Genomic DNA, 13,639 nt, shown 5'->3' on the forward strand with positions numbered 1-13,639 from the left:
GGAGGTAGGATGACTGAGTGAATCCCTTCCCACACACGGAGCAGGTGAATGGCCTCTCCGCAGTGTGAGTGCGTTGGTGTACCAGTAAATTCTTTTTACTTCTAAAGCTCTTCTCGCAGTCAGCACATTTAAAAGGTCTCTGATCAGTGTGAACAAGTTGGTGTGTCAGGAGGATTGATGACTGAGTGAATCCCGTGCCACACAGGGAGCAGGTGAATGGCTTCTCCCCAGTGTGAGTGCGTTGGTGTCTCAGCAAATCCTGTTTACTTTTAAAATTCTTCTCACAGTCAGCACATTTAAAAGGTCTCTGATCAGTATGAACAAGTTGGTGTTCCAGGAGGTGGGATGACTGAGTGAATCCCTTCCCACACACAGAGCAGGTGAATGGCCTCTCCCCAGTGTGAGTACGTTGGTGTCTCAATAAATCCTTTTTACTTTTAAAGCTCTTTTCACAGTCAGCACATTTGAAAGGTCTCTGATCAGTATGAACAAGTTGGTGTTCCAGGAGGTGGGATGACAGAGTGAATCCCTTCCCACACACGGAGCAGGTGAATGGCCTCTCCCCAGTGTGAGTGCGTTGATGTGTCAGTAAATTATTTCTGCGTTTAAAGCTCTTCTCACAGTCAGCACATTTGAACGGTCTCTGATCAATATGAACAAGTTGGTGCGTGAGGAGGTATGATGACCAAGTGAATCCCTTCCCACACACGGAGCAGGTGAATAGCGTTTCCCCAGTATGAATATGTTGATGAGTTTCCAATTCAGAAGGGTAATTCAATCCCTTCCCACAGTCCCCACATGTCCACGGTTTCTCCATCGTTATCGACACGTTATCAGGTGTCGGAGGGGTGCAGATTTGAGGTCACTATCAGATCAGCCGTAATGTTATTAAATGGTAGAACAGGCTCACGGGGCTGAATGTCCTATTGCTGCTTCTTGATTCCTTTGGTGCAAATGTCCTTATGTCTCTCCAACTTGGATTATCAGTTGAAACCTGAGTAAGATGACTCCCTGATGTAAATGCTGCAATTTAATTTCATGCTGTGTGATTGGTTAAAGCACAGTTCCAGCTAACTGGAAAATTACTTCGATGTCTGTGTCTTGGTGCTTTTCCAATCACAGGGATTTTTGAATTTTTTTCCGAAAGACAAATCAAACACTTCTCCTTCCACGTTGAAAGGCCGGTCCTGATGAATCAAGTGACTCTGTCAGATCTCAACATGATGTTTGCAACTGCAAATATTCTGTAAAAGGAGATTACATTGAATTACTGTGAATATATAAGATACAACCAGGCCATTCTGTCACAGATTCTGCTGCTGTCAATACTCGGCGCATATCTCCGACTGTCACACCGATCAAATCTCAGCCTTTCAGCTGATTTTCGATTCCATTTTCTCTCATGTGCTTGTCCCGTTTCCTTTTGAAAACATCTCAGCACTTTCCTCAACTCCTTTCCATGGTAACGAGTTGCACATTCTGAACCCATGATAAATACTTTTGTTTGTATTATTCACTTGGATTTATTCGTAACTTTCTTGCATTTATGACTTGTTGTTTATTGATGGTCACTCTCTCACATCGCCCCTCTCCAAACTACTGATAATTTAAAAGATTTATAGCAGGTCAATGCTTAATTTGTTGTTGTCGACAGAAATAGGGCCCCACTCCATTTAATCTTTCCTGAGAGCTGTAATCTCTCATTTTACACAAGTCATCACTGTCAATGCAGGATAGAATTCACAAAGAGACAAACCTTTCCGTTGGGTTCAGTTTGTTGTGTGCAAATTCTCCAATTCTAACCCCCCATAAAAGGAGTTTACAAAAGCCATCACTGTCAATCCAGGATAGAAATTCTAAACAGGCAATTCTAGTTTCTCTGGAACATTTTTTTCTCTCTTGTTCCCCCAAAGCTGTAAATCCCCGTCCCACACACCCCTCCTCCCTGGGCTGAAATCAAAACCCATCTCACCATCTGCACCATTTCTTTCCTCCACTCCCAGTTTCCTGCAAACCAGGGAGCTGACAATGATTGAGAAGGGTTTGCTCCAGCTCACAATGCCCGGGGACTGATTGACGGCAGGTTCGTACCAATAGGAAGAGGGGGCGGGACTGGAAGACCGAACAAGAGGGCTGGTCCTCCAGCCAATCAGAGTGAATGGGAGTCGGAGCAAAGCCAAGCTCTCGCTCCTTCCGCATGCGCACGGCCATCCGGGCCTGTCTCAGGGAAAAGCCCGAGCAGCTTTCGCCGGTTCAGCTGCCATATCCGAGCTTCATATTCGGGGCTTTGGGCCTCTACGGAGTGTTTATGAAGCCTCCCGCTGCACCCTCCGGCTCCATCCCTCCCCCATGACTCACCAAACCGAATTTGACCGGATCAGGATTTCCACCTGAATCGTGAGACCTCAACGGCACTGCGCATGCTCCAGCCTACGTCCGAGACCGGGCTCAGCCCCGCCCCTCCTTCACTATGATTGGTTGGAGGACTCGCTGCAACCACTCGGTCCTCCAGACCCGCCCCTCTCTTTCTATTGGCCCAGAGCTTCCGTCATTCACTCCCTGGGCATAGTGAGCTGGAGCATGCGCAGTGCCGATGCTGGACTCGGCCAGGAGGTTTCGCTGAAACCCGGTGGAGGTTCCAAACCCCCAATAAGAAGTTTCCGGGCCCGGGTTTGCATCGAGCGGGGGAACAGCTGCGGCCTGCTCCCGGTGACAGGTCTGAGTTAACGGCCGCCGTCTTTATAGAGGCTGCCAACCCGCAGGGGGGCAAAACATCAGAGATAGAATTTGATGTGAAACCAATGGGATATTGTAAAACAGGAGGTCAGGGTTACAGTCAACAACAACAACAACCTCTATTTATAGGGGGCCTCACGGTAGCAGGGGGCCTCACGGTAGCAGGGGGCCTCACGGTAGCATGGTGGTTAGCATCAATGCTTCACAGCTCCAGGGTCCCAGGTTCGATTCCCGGCTGGGTCACTGTCTGTGCGGAGTCTGCACGTCCTCCCCGTGTGTGCGTGGGTTTCCTCCGGGTGCTCCGGTTTCCTCCCACAGTCCAAAGATGTGCGGGTTAGGTGGATTGGCCATGCTAAATTGCCCGTAGTGTAAGGTTAATAGGGGGGATTGTTGGGTTACGGGTATACCGGTTACGTGGGTTAAGTAGGGTGATCATTGCTCGGCACAACATCGAGGGCCGAAGGGCCTGTTCTGTGCTGTACTGTTCTATGTTCTATATAACACCTTTAACATCATAAATCATCCCAGTCAACTTCACAGAAACATTATAAAACAAAGGGAGACACAGACACAAAAGGAGATATTAGGACAGGTGATCAAAAACTTGGTCAAAGAGGTGAGTTTTAAAGAGTCTGACAGGTAAGTGAGGTGGAGACGGGGAGGTTTAGGGAGGGAATTCAGAGCTTGGGGCCGAGGGAACTTAAAACCATGGCAGAGTAATTAGAATCGGGGGTGTGCAAGAGTCCAGGATCAGAGCTGTGCAGATATCTGAGGGGGTTGTGGAGCTGGAGGAGATGACAGACACAGGGAGAGACGAGGCCATGGAGGGATTTGAAAACAAGGGTGAGAATTGACTGGGAGCGAATGCAAGTCTCAGAGCATAGGGATCAGAGGGGAAAGGAACTTGCTGTGAATTATGACATGGGTCGCAAACTTTTGGATAGATTTAAGTTTACAAAAGTAGAATGTGGGAGAGCAGCCAGTTGTGTAATTGAATTGTCGAATCTGGAGGTGACGATGGTAAATTGCCTTCGTATCTAAAAAGGTTAGGTGGGGTTACGGGGATAGGTGGAGGTGTGTGCTTAGCTAGGGTGCTCTTTCCAGGGGCCGGTGCAGACACAATGGGCTGAATGGCCTCCTTCTGCACTGTAAAATCTATGAGGTCAGAAGCTCATATTGGATCAAATGTGAAACCAAGTTTACAAAGAGACTGGCTAAATCTCAGACTGTTGCCAGGGAGAGGGATGGAGTCAGTATGTCAAGAGTGAAGGTTGGAGCAGGGACTTCAGAGTGGATTCAGTCTTCTCCATATTTGATTGAATTTATTTTGGAAGCAGGAAGAGAACCAGATTTGGAGAGAAGACCTTCGCGATTGCTCATCAAGTCTCCACATGGTCGGTTCTGGACACAAGGTTAACATCTGTTATTCTGTCTGCTCAGTTAGGGTGATTCACATTAATGTCTGTCACAAGTCATGAATTTTTTCATTTCATTTTCATGAATGAAGTGATTTATAACGCATATTCTTACCTCTAATTATATAACATTGGTACAGTAAAAGGATACAGAAATAATGATCTAATACTTTATTTGGATTTCAGCCCCAGGGAGGAGGGAGAGTGTGTGGGACGGAGATTTACAGCTTTGGGGAAAGAAGAGAGACAAAAATGTTCCACAGAAACTGGAATTGTCTGTTCTGAATTTCTAACCTGGACTGATAGTGTGACCTTTATAAACTCCAAATATCACATTAAGATCTGACTGTGTCACTCAATTGATCAGGACCTGAATATCCTTCGACTATGAATGTGGAATGAAAAATGTTTGTTCTGTTTGTGGGAAAATATTTCAAACATACGTGTGACTGGAAAAGCACCGAGATACACAAGCACCCGAGTGAGTGTGTTCCAGTGGACGGACTGTGGAAATAGCTTTAACTAGTTACAGCCTGAAAAAACACACCGTTCACTAAGGGGAGAAACCATACACATGTTCTGTGTGAGGACGAAGCTTCACTTGATTGTCCAAAGAGGAAATGCACAAGGACACTGACTCCATGGAGATACCATGGAAACGTAGAGATTGTGGAAGTTGGATGCTCAACAGTTGAATGAGAATCGAGCCAAAGGAGCAAAGGGTAAGTATCAGAGACAAGAGGAGCTCAGAGAGCATGATGGGAGATAGCAGGAAAAGAGGAGAAAGATGTGAGTTCAGAATTTGGATGAGAAAGGACTTTCGAGGCAATAGTGGAAGAGGAGCAACAGAATCAACTGATCGGATTGTTTCAATGCGTGGGGTTTTCCAGTCCCTTCCTGCTGGCTGGACCTTCCAGTCCCACAGATCACTGGTTCACTGGTTGTCTCATTGGGTTCACTGGCCTCCTGGGGTCTGTGGAAGAACTCCCGGAGCCTCATTTGCCTGAATTCCCGGGAGCGGAAAAACTATGACATCATCTTCGCAGCCTTCAACGAGACATCGTTGAAGACGAACATGTTGTCAAGGCCATCCCCACAACCCCACTACTTGCTTTCAAACAACTGCGCAACCTCAAACAGACCATTGTTTGCAGCAAACTACAGCCTTCAGGATATTGTGACCACGACATCACACAACTCTGCCATGGCAACCTCTGCAAGACGTGCCAGATCATCAACATGGGTAGCATCATTACACGCGAGAACACCAACCACCAGGTACGCGGTACATACTCGTCCAACTCGGCTAACGTTGTCTACCTCATATGCTGCAGGAAAGGATGTCCCGAGCATGGTACATTGGCGGGACAATGCAGACGCTGTATGACGTTACTGTGAAAAGCCCCTAGTCGCCACATTCTGGTGCCTGTTTGGGTAAGCTGGTACAGGAATTGAACCTGCGCTGCTGGCCTTGTTCTGCATCACAAACAAGCTGTCTAGCCCACTGAGCTAAACCACGGCATGACAACTGCCAGGCAGGAATGTTCCCTTCCAGTCGGGAACACTTCAGTAGCCATGGGCAATCAGTCTCTGATCTTCGGGTAAGCGTTCTACAAGGCAGCCTTCAGGACGCATTGCAATGCAGAATCGCTCAGCAGAAACTGATAGCCAAGTTCTACACACATGACGACAGCCTCAATCAGGACCTAGGATTCATGTCGCATTACATTCACCACCCACCATCACCATCTGTCCTGGCCTTACAAAATCCTACCAACTGTCCTGGATTGATACAATTCACACCTCTTTAACCTGTGATTATCCCCCTCTCCAGCCGCACCATCTGGACCTGTAAAGACTTAAATTACCTGCAAGGACTCGCATTCAAATTAACGTCTTGCATCATTGAATTTTTCTATGTATGTTTGTGGACCTCTTCATTTACCCGTGGAAGGAGCTGTGCTCCAAAAGCAAGTGATTCGAAACAACCCTGTTGGACTTTAACCTGGTGTTGTAAGACTTCTTACCGTGCTCACCTCTGTCCATCGCCGGCATTGCCACATCATGTATGGGAAGCATTTAGGGAAGCACGTGGCAGTGGTTAGCATTGCAGCCTACGGCGCTGAGGACCTGGGTTCAAATCCCGGCCCTGGATCACTGTCTGTGTGGAGTTTGCACATTCTCCCCGTGTCTGTGTGGGTTTCACCCTCACAACCCAAAGATGTGTGAGTTAAGTGGATTGGCCACGCTAAATTGCCCCCCACCCTCAAAATTTATTTAAATAAATGAAAAGCATTTATTGCTTTTGCCAGTTTCGAACCAGGCACCTTTCACATGTTAGGCGAATGTAAAAACTGCTATACTACAGAAACAGTTGGCAGTACATGCTGCAGAAATAGCTGGAAGCACAGTACCAATGGACCTGTGCAACATTCAACTGCACAGTCTTGCTGTAGATTTCAATGGTTCGGCTGGAAGGCCAGGTCACTGATCACATGAAGACAGCTGTTCCTTTAAAACCAATGTCTCAACTTGTAAGACAATAAGATATCGGACTTATATTGAACTTTAGCATTTGTTCAGTAAATATATAACGGAACAATGTTTTCTGTTCAATCATCAGTGCATCATTCTTATCTTCCACCAATTTTACTCAATATGTTTTGTTATTCAATGTTGAACGTCAGTTTATTTATTTGTTATATATGACTTCATTTTGAATTGAATAGCTCTCGAGTCTTCACACTGAATAACTCTGAAATATACACCATTGAATTGAACACATGACTGACCAAGAAAAGAAAGCTTGTCACTGGGTAATACAAATCCCATGAATATTTGTCGAGTTTCACCACTGTCAGCTTTTAAACAAATTTAAATAGAGTTAAATGTAAGTGAATTGAGAATTATGTGTTGCTTATATTTGACCCCTCTGTGTTTTGGTGTGAAACATTCTGCAGCCTAAATCCCGTTCATGGATAAGAAAGGAGGGGTGACAGCAAATCCGCACTGAACCAGGATTTCCTCATCTCCCTGAGTGGCTTTTCCTGTTTCTCTGTCATTAAGGCCGAAACTTTCAAAAATGTGGTTCAGTTAAATCTCTGCTATTTCCTCCATTTCAGTTCTGTCTATGTGAGCACACATTACCATTCAATATCTTTTGGATGGTGATTAAAATATTAATCTGCGTCGACAAAGCCATTAACTTCTTTTGTGAACTGAGCAAACTGCCAAGATCCTCACTTTATTTTTTCATGTATGCAATGATCTGTCTGGACTGTACGCAGAACAATACATAGAATTTACAGTGCAGAAGGCCCATCGAGTCTGGACCGGCTCCAGGAAAGAGCACCCTACCCAAGGTTAACAGCTCCACCCTATCTCCATAACCCAGTAACCCCACCCAACACTAAGGGCAATTTTGGACACTAAGGGGAATTTATCATGGCCAATCCACCTAACCTGCACATCTTTGGACTGTGGGAGGAAACCAGAGCATCCGGAGGAAACCCACGCACACACGGGGAGGATGTGCAAACTCTGCACAGACAGTGACCCAAGCCGGAATCGACCCTGGGACCCTGGAGCTGTGAAGCGATTGTGCTATCCGCAATGCTACCGTGCTGCCCCAATACTTTTCACTGTACATCGGTACGAGTGATAATAAATGAAATCCAATCAAAGAGACAGTTTCTTACTCATCTTCAAACTGAACAAAGAGCCTTCTTAAAAAGTATTCACTCATGGGAGGTGGGTGTCACTGGCTGGACCAGCATTTACTGCCAATTGTCCTTGGACGGTGTGTCTTTTGAGGCAATTTCAGGGGCACATTCAGGTCAACCACAACATTGCTGTGGATCTGGAGTCACGTGTAGGCCAGGCCACGTAAGGAGAGCAGGTTTCCTGAAGGACATTAATGAACCAGACAGGTTTTTACAACAAGCCACAATGTCAACATTTGACTTTTAATTTGAGACTTTTATTCAATTACAATATCTGTTGGAGCCAGATTCGATCCCAGAACCCCAGCATTAACCTGAGTCTCTGGATTACTAGCTCAGTAACGATACCATTACGCCTCTGCCTAACCCACATAGACTTGGCAGAATATGATGTCTAGTAACTTCTCAAAATTATAAAGCAATTTATTTCTTCAAACAAATTCTGACAGCTCTGCAGTTTCTGGAAACATTTTGGTTGATCGTGTTATTTTTTAAAATAAAGATCGAGTCTTTGCAATACACCAATTCACTAATGATGATCAATGTTCACTACTGAATAATCATTAATTTAATGATTGTTTTTTGCTATGAAATCAAATGTTAATATAGTAACGGTACAGAAGGTGAAATGGCTGTAGGAAGCCACGTGTTCGAGGTATAAAAGAGCTTCCTTGACCTTGCTACTAATGACAGTACTATGAAAATAACAATTTTAGAACTAAATGTGATTACACATGCGTACTTACAGCTTCCTACATTACAACAATAAATATGTTTCAAAAGTACTCCATTGGCTTTAAAACACTTTGGGAGGTCCAGTGGTAGTGAGAGATTTTACAGAAATGGACATTTGTTCTAATTATTCACAAATTAGGATATATTACACTCCGTGTCCTCACCAGAATCATTGATAAAGACTGAGTCTTCATTTTGTGCCGTAACAATGGCATTGACACCATTTTCAATACTCTGTGAAACTCCAGACACACCATATCCACAATTATTTGTTGTAAAACAGAGAGTTGTTGTGATTTGGAATGGACTGTCTGTAAATGGTGCCAGAATCTCATTGGACTGTAACTTCCAAAAGGGAATTTGATGTATTCTGAAAAATAAAACAAAATAGTCGAACTATGGGATTAAATGGGTCGCTGTACAAAGAGCTGGCATGGGAAAAATGGGCCAAATAGACTCCTCTGTGCTCCAGCAGCTTTGTGTACATGTAAAGGGAGTGGTAAAAACCTGGAACCTACTGCCTATGAGGGTAGGAGATGCAGAGATGACAGAAGGATTTCAATAGGAAATTGGACAGGCATTGAGAGAAATAAACCCACAGGGATTCGGGGATAGAACGGGGCAATGGACAGACTGGCTTCCTGCACAGGGAGCTGACATGGTCCCAAAGGGCTGAATGGCCCCATTCCCCACCCTCCAGATGCTGTGATCTCAGGAGAGAAATTCAGCTGCTCAGTCACTCCAAATAACTGGAGTCCCTCATCTCTGGTCCCATTCTTGTAAATGTCCTCTAGACCCTCTCGAAGAACTTCACATCTTTCCCAAAGTGTGGGACCCATATATAGGGTTCCATTCTTGAGGGATAGAATTGAAAAGCACGGAGGAAATGCCCACCTTGTTTAAAACGATGGTTCGACTACACTGGGAGCTCTGTCAACATTGGTGATCTCCATTTAGATAAAGGAAATAGAGGCACTGGATAAGGTGCAACAAAGATTCATAATATACAGAACTGAGAGCATTTAACACTCAGGAAAGGCTGGGGCTGCTTTATTATGGAAAAGAGAAGACTGATGAAAGTCTTTGAGATTATGAAGGGATTCAATAATCCAATAAGAATTTCAGTGGAAACCTCTTTACCCAGCGAGTGGTGAGAATGTGGAACTCGTTACCACAGCGAGTGGTTGAGGTGAACAGCATGAATCCATTGAACGTAAAGCTAGATACATACATGAGAGAAAGAAATAGGTGATGCTGATGGGCGAGATATATGGAGGGGTGGGTGGAGGCTCATGTGCAGCATCAATACTGACAGAGACCATGGCTAACCTCAGCCCGTATGGAAATTTAACCTGTGCTGTTGGTGTCACTCAGCATGAACCAGCCATCCAACCAACTGAGCTAACCGAGCCCCGTATAAATCTGTAATAATTCCTTAAATATTAGTGATTGCCTGTGTCCCACCATACTATTTAATGTTGTTTCCCAGTGCACCTCAGACAACTTGCCCCTCATACCCTGATAGTTTTTTTTCTGTGAGAAGCACCAAGATAAATTAAACAAAAGAACCATGTAACCGCCATAGCCCATCTTCATGGCAATGTGGCATTATTTGGGGGGTTTCCAAACAGAAATGGTAATGAAACATCGTCTAACCTCCAAACCCCCTTTCAATCTTTGATCCTTGTGAAATGTGAAACCAGATATTCACAAGAAGGCTCAGAGAGAATCAGCCCACTGGAGACAAAGCCGTGAGACCGGCCAGTCCAGCAGAAAGAAACCCTTTGACCATCCCCATTGAGCTACAGAATGAACAAAATGCAGACCTGGATGTAATTGAGAACAGAAACAATAACAGCAGAATCCAATCCCTGAAATCAGTTGTGAACCTATTGGTGTCTCAGAAAGTGCGACGAATTACAAAACCCCTCACACATTGAGAGCAGGCGAACGGCCTCTCCCCAGAATGAACTCCCTGGTGTGACTGCAGACGGCATAACTGAGTGAATCGCGCAAATAGACGTGAACGGGTGTGAGATCATCGGGATTATGGAGACATGGCTGCAGGGTGACCAGGGTTGGGAACTGAATATATTCAGTAGTTAGGAAGGAGAGATGGGAGCGGGCGCGGAGGAGCCGGAGCGGGCGCGGAGGAGCCGGAGCGGGCGCGGAGGAGCCGGAGCGGGCGCGGAGGAGCCGGAGCGGGCGCGGAGGAGCCGGAGCGGAGGAGCCGGAGCGGAGGAGCCGGAGCGGGCGCGGAGGAGCCGGAGCGGGCGCGGAGGAGCCGGAGCGGGCGCGGAGGAGCCGGAGCGGAGGAGCCTGGAGCGGAGGAGCCGGAGCGGGCGCGGAGGAGCCGGAGCGGGCGCGGAGGAGCCGGAGCGGAGGAGCCGGAGCGGAGGAGCCGGAGCGGCAGCGGAGCGGCGACAGCGACGGCAGAGAAGAGGCAGCGACAGGGGGGCCCAACAGCAGCAGGTCCATCCCCTCTCCCTCCCCCCCCCCCCCCCACGCGGGCCAGGAGCGGTGCGGCGGCGGCCCCTCTTCTCTTCCCCCCCCCCCACGCGGGCCAGGAGCGGTGCGGCGGCCCCTCTTCTCTTCCCCCCCCCCCCACGCGGGCCAGGAGCGGTGCGGCGGCGGCGGCCCCTCTTCTCTCTTCCCCTCCCCCCCCCTCCCAACCAGCAGCGGGGACCCCCCCCCCCCAGCCAGCAGCGGGGACACCCCCCCCCCCCAGCCAGCAGCGGGGACAACCCCCCCCCCCAGCCAGCAGCGGGGACACCACCCCCCCCCCCCAGCCAGCAGTGGGGACACCCCCCCCCCCCAGCCAGCAGCGGGGACACCCCCCACCCCCCCCCAGCCAGCAGCGGGGACACCCCCCACCCCCCCCAGCCAGCAGCGGGGACACCCCCCACCCCCCCAGCCAGCAGCGGGGACACCCCCCCCCAGCCAGCAGCGGGGACACCCCCCCCCCAGCCAGCAGCGGGGACCCCCCCCCCCCCCAGCCAGCAGCGGGGACACCCCCCCCCCACCGGCAGCGACCACCGGCCCACTCGCCCCTCCCCCCCCCAACTGCAGTGACCACCACGTGGCAAGGACAAAGAGACAAAGGGACTCTCTCTCTCTCTCTCCTGGTTGAGTGGGGAGAGAAGACAAAAGAAAAAAGAGACTTGTATTTCTGTTCTTCCCAAAAGAAAACTGGTAAAGAGAAAAGGGGTAGGGGAAATAAATTTATAAAAAAAAAAAAATATATATATATATATATATATATATATATACATATATAGATATATAATAATAAATAAAATAAAAATAGGGTGCGGAAAAGAGGGAAAAGAAGAACAAGGAGAGAAGAAACGATGAAGGGGAAGGGGGAGAAAAAAGTGCCAGAAGGGAGCCAAGAGAAAGGGGGCACCGGAAGTAGACGGGGCAAAGGGCAAGCCAGCTCGGGCGAACGAGTCAACACGCGAAGCGGCGGGAAGGATGCTTCGCCGCATCTAGAAGAGCTGGACGGGCGGGCAACCTCTCCCCTGGGGTTAGAGGGGGGCGTGAATTGGAAGGAAGCCTTTGCCGAGGTGGTGAGGGAGCAGCTGCAGGCAATCAAGGCAGAGTTAAAAGCAGACGCAGAGGCCGCAGCACAGGCAGCAGTGACCAGGGCCATGTCAGGGGTGCAGCAGGTTCTGACCAGATTGGAGAAGAAAGTGGATGCCCAAGGGAAGATACTGGAAGCCCAAGGGAAGATACTGGAAGCCCAGGGGGCAACCATTAAAGAGCTGGAGAAGGCAGCGACTGACGCGAGCGACCGGGTCATATCCCTGGAGAGGGGAATGGTGAAACTGAGTGCAACACAGGGGAGCCTGAAGGGCAGGGTAGACGACCAGGAGATCAGCTCGAGAAGGCAAAATATTAAGATAGTGGGTCTGCCAGAGGGGATAGAGGGTAGAAATCCCACAACATTCGTGGCTGCGATGCTGGGCTCCTTAGTGGGGCGGGAAACTTTTCCCACCCCACCGGAAATGGACAGAGCTCATCGGTCACTGCGCCCGAAGCCCAAGGAAGGGGAAAAACCGAGAGCAGTTATAGCCAGACTGCACCGGTACCGGGATAGGGAGACAATCCTGCGCTGGGCCAAGGAGAATAGAGCCTGCAATTGGGACGGGCACGCCATCCGAATCTACGAGGATTTTGGAGCGGACATAGCTAAGAGACGGGCGGAGTTCAACAGAGCGAAAGCAGCTCTCTATAAGAACAAAGTACGTTTTGGTATGCTGTACCCAGCAAAACTCTGGGTCACATACCAACACAAGGAATATTTCTTTACAGCCCCTGCCGAGGCGAATAGATTCGTCGAGGAGCACGGGCTGGAAAAACGCCATGGGAAGTAGGGACGAGAGGCCCATGGCAAGGAGATACGTCATGCCGACGGGGGGGTGGGGAGGGGCGAGGCAAAGCCAGCCCCCTCCCCCCTGGCAGGAACACCCAGAACGGAAAACAACCCAATGCCCAAGGGCCCGCTCCAGGTGGGAGGCCAGGCCCCGGCACGAGGGAACGGGAGTACTGGAGAGGGGAGAGGGGAAGCGGGACAGCAACCTCCGAGAGGGGAGCCACCGTGCTAGCAGGAAAGCTAGCGAAGGGGGCGCGCAACAGAGCAGGGCCGCAGCGCACCCCCAACAGGGGGGAAGGCGCCAGGCAGGGGAGGGGGGGGATCACCCATCAAAGGTGGGAGAGCAAATGGGGACAGGAATGGGGGAGAGAGGGGCAATGGAGGGGTATACAGGGGTATCCCCGAAAGGGATAGAGCGGGGGGGGGGGGGGGGGGCACTCGGGGGGCGAGAGACCAGGGAGGGGAAATGCAGGGACGAAGGAACAAAAGAGACCAGTAAGGGAATAGGGCCACAAAGTGCCACAGACAAGGGCTCGAAACAGGGAACTGCTGCAAGCACCCACCCAGTACGGTCTGTGGGTGAAGGGGCCCCCCGGAGTGCAGGGGACTACCCGTGTGGCGGACACACAGTGGACGGCCATGGCGGGTGTCCCCGG

The 13,639-nt window shown here is 49.2% G+C and overlaps 1 long non-coding RNA gene across 1 annotated transcript; it reads right to left on the bottom strand.

The window, feature by feature from the left end:
- Positions 1 to 760: 760 nt before the first annotated feature.
- On the bottom strand, positions 761 to 2,404 carry LOC119961446. The gene is made up of 2 exons (XR_005459660.1): positions 2,359 to 2,404; positions 761 to 1,244 (listed from the first exon to the last, which is right to left on the bottom strand). It is a non-coding gene; the product is annotated as an uncharacterized LOC119961446 (long non-coding RNA).
- Positions 2,405 to 13,639: the final 11,235 nt, after the last annotated feature.

Source organism: Scyliorhinus canicula, unplaced genomic scaffold (genome assembly GCF_902713615.1).
Source record: "Scyliorhinus canicula unplaced genomic scaffold, sScyCan1.1, whole genome shotgun sequence".
Classification (NCBI taxonomy): Eukaryota; Metazoa; Chordata; class Chondrichthyes; order Carcharhiniformes; family Scyliorhinidae; genus Scyliorhinus; species Scyliorhinus canicula.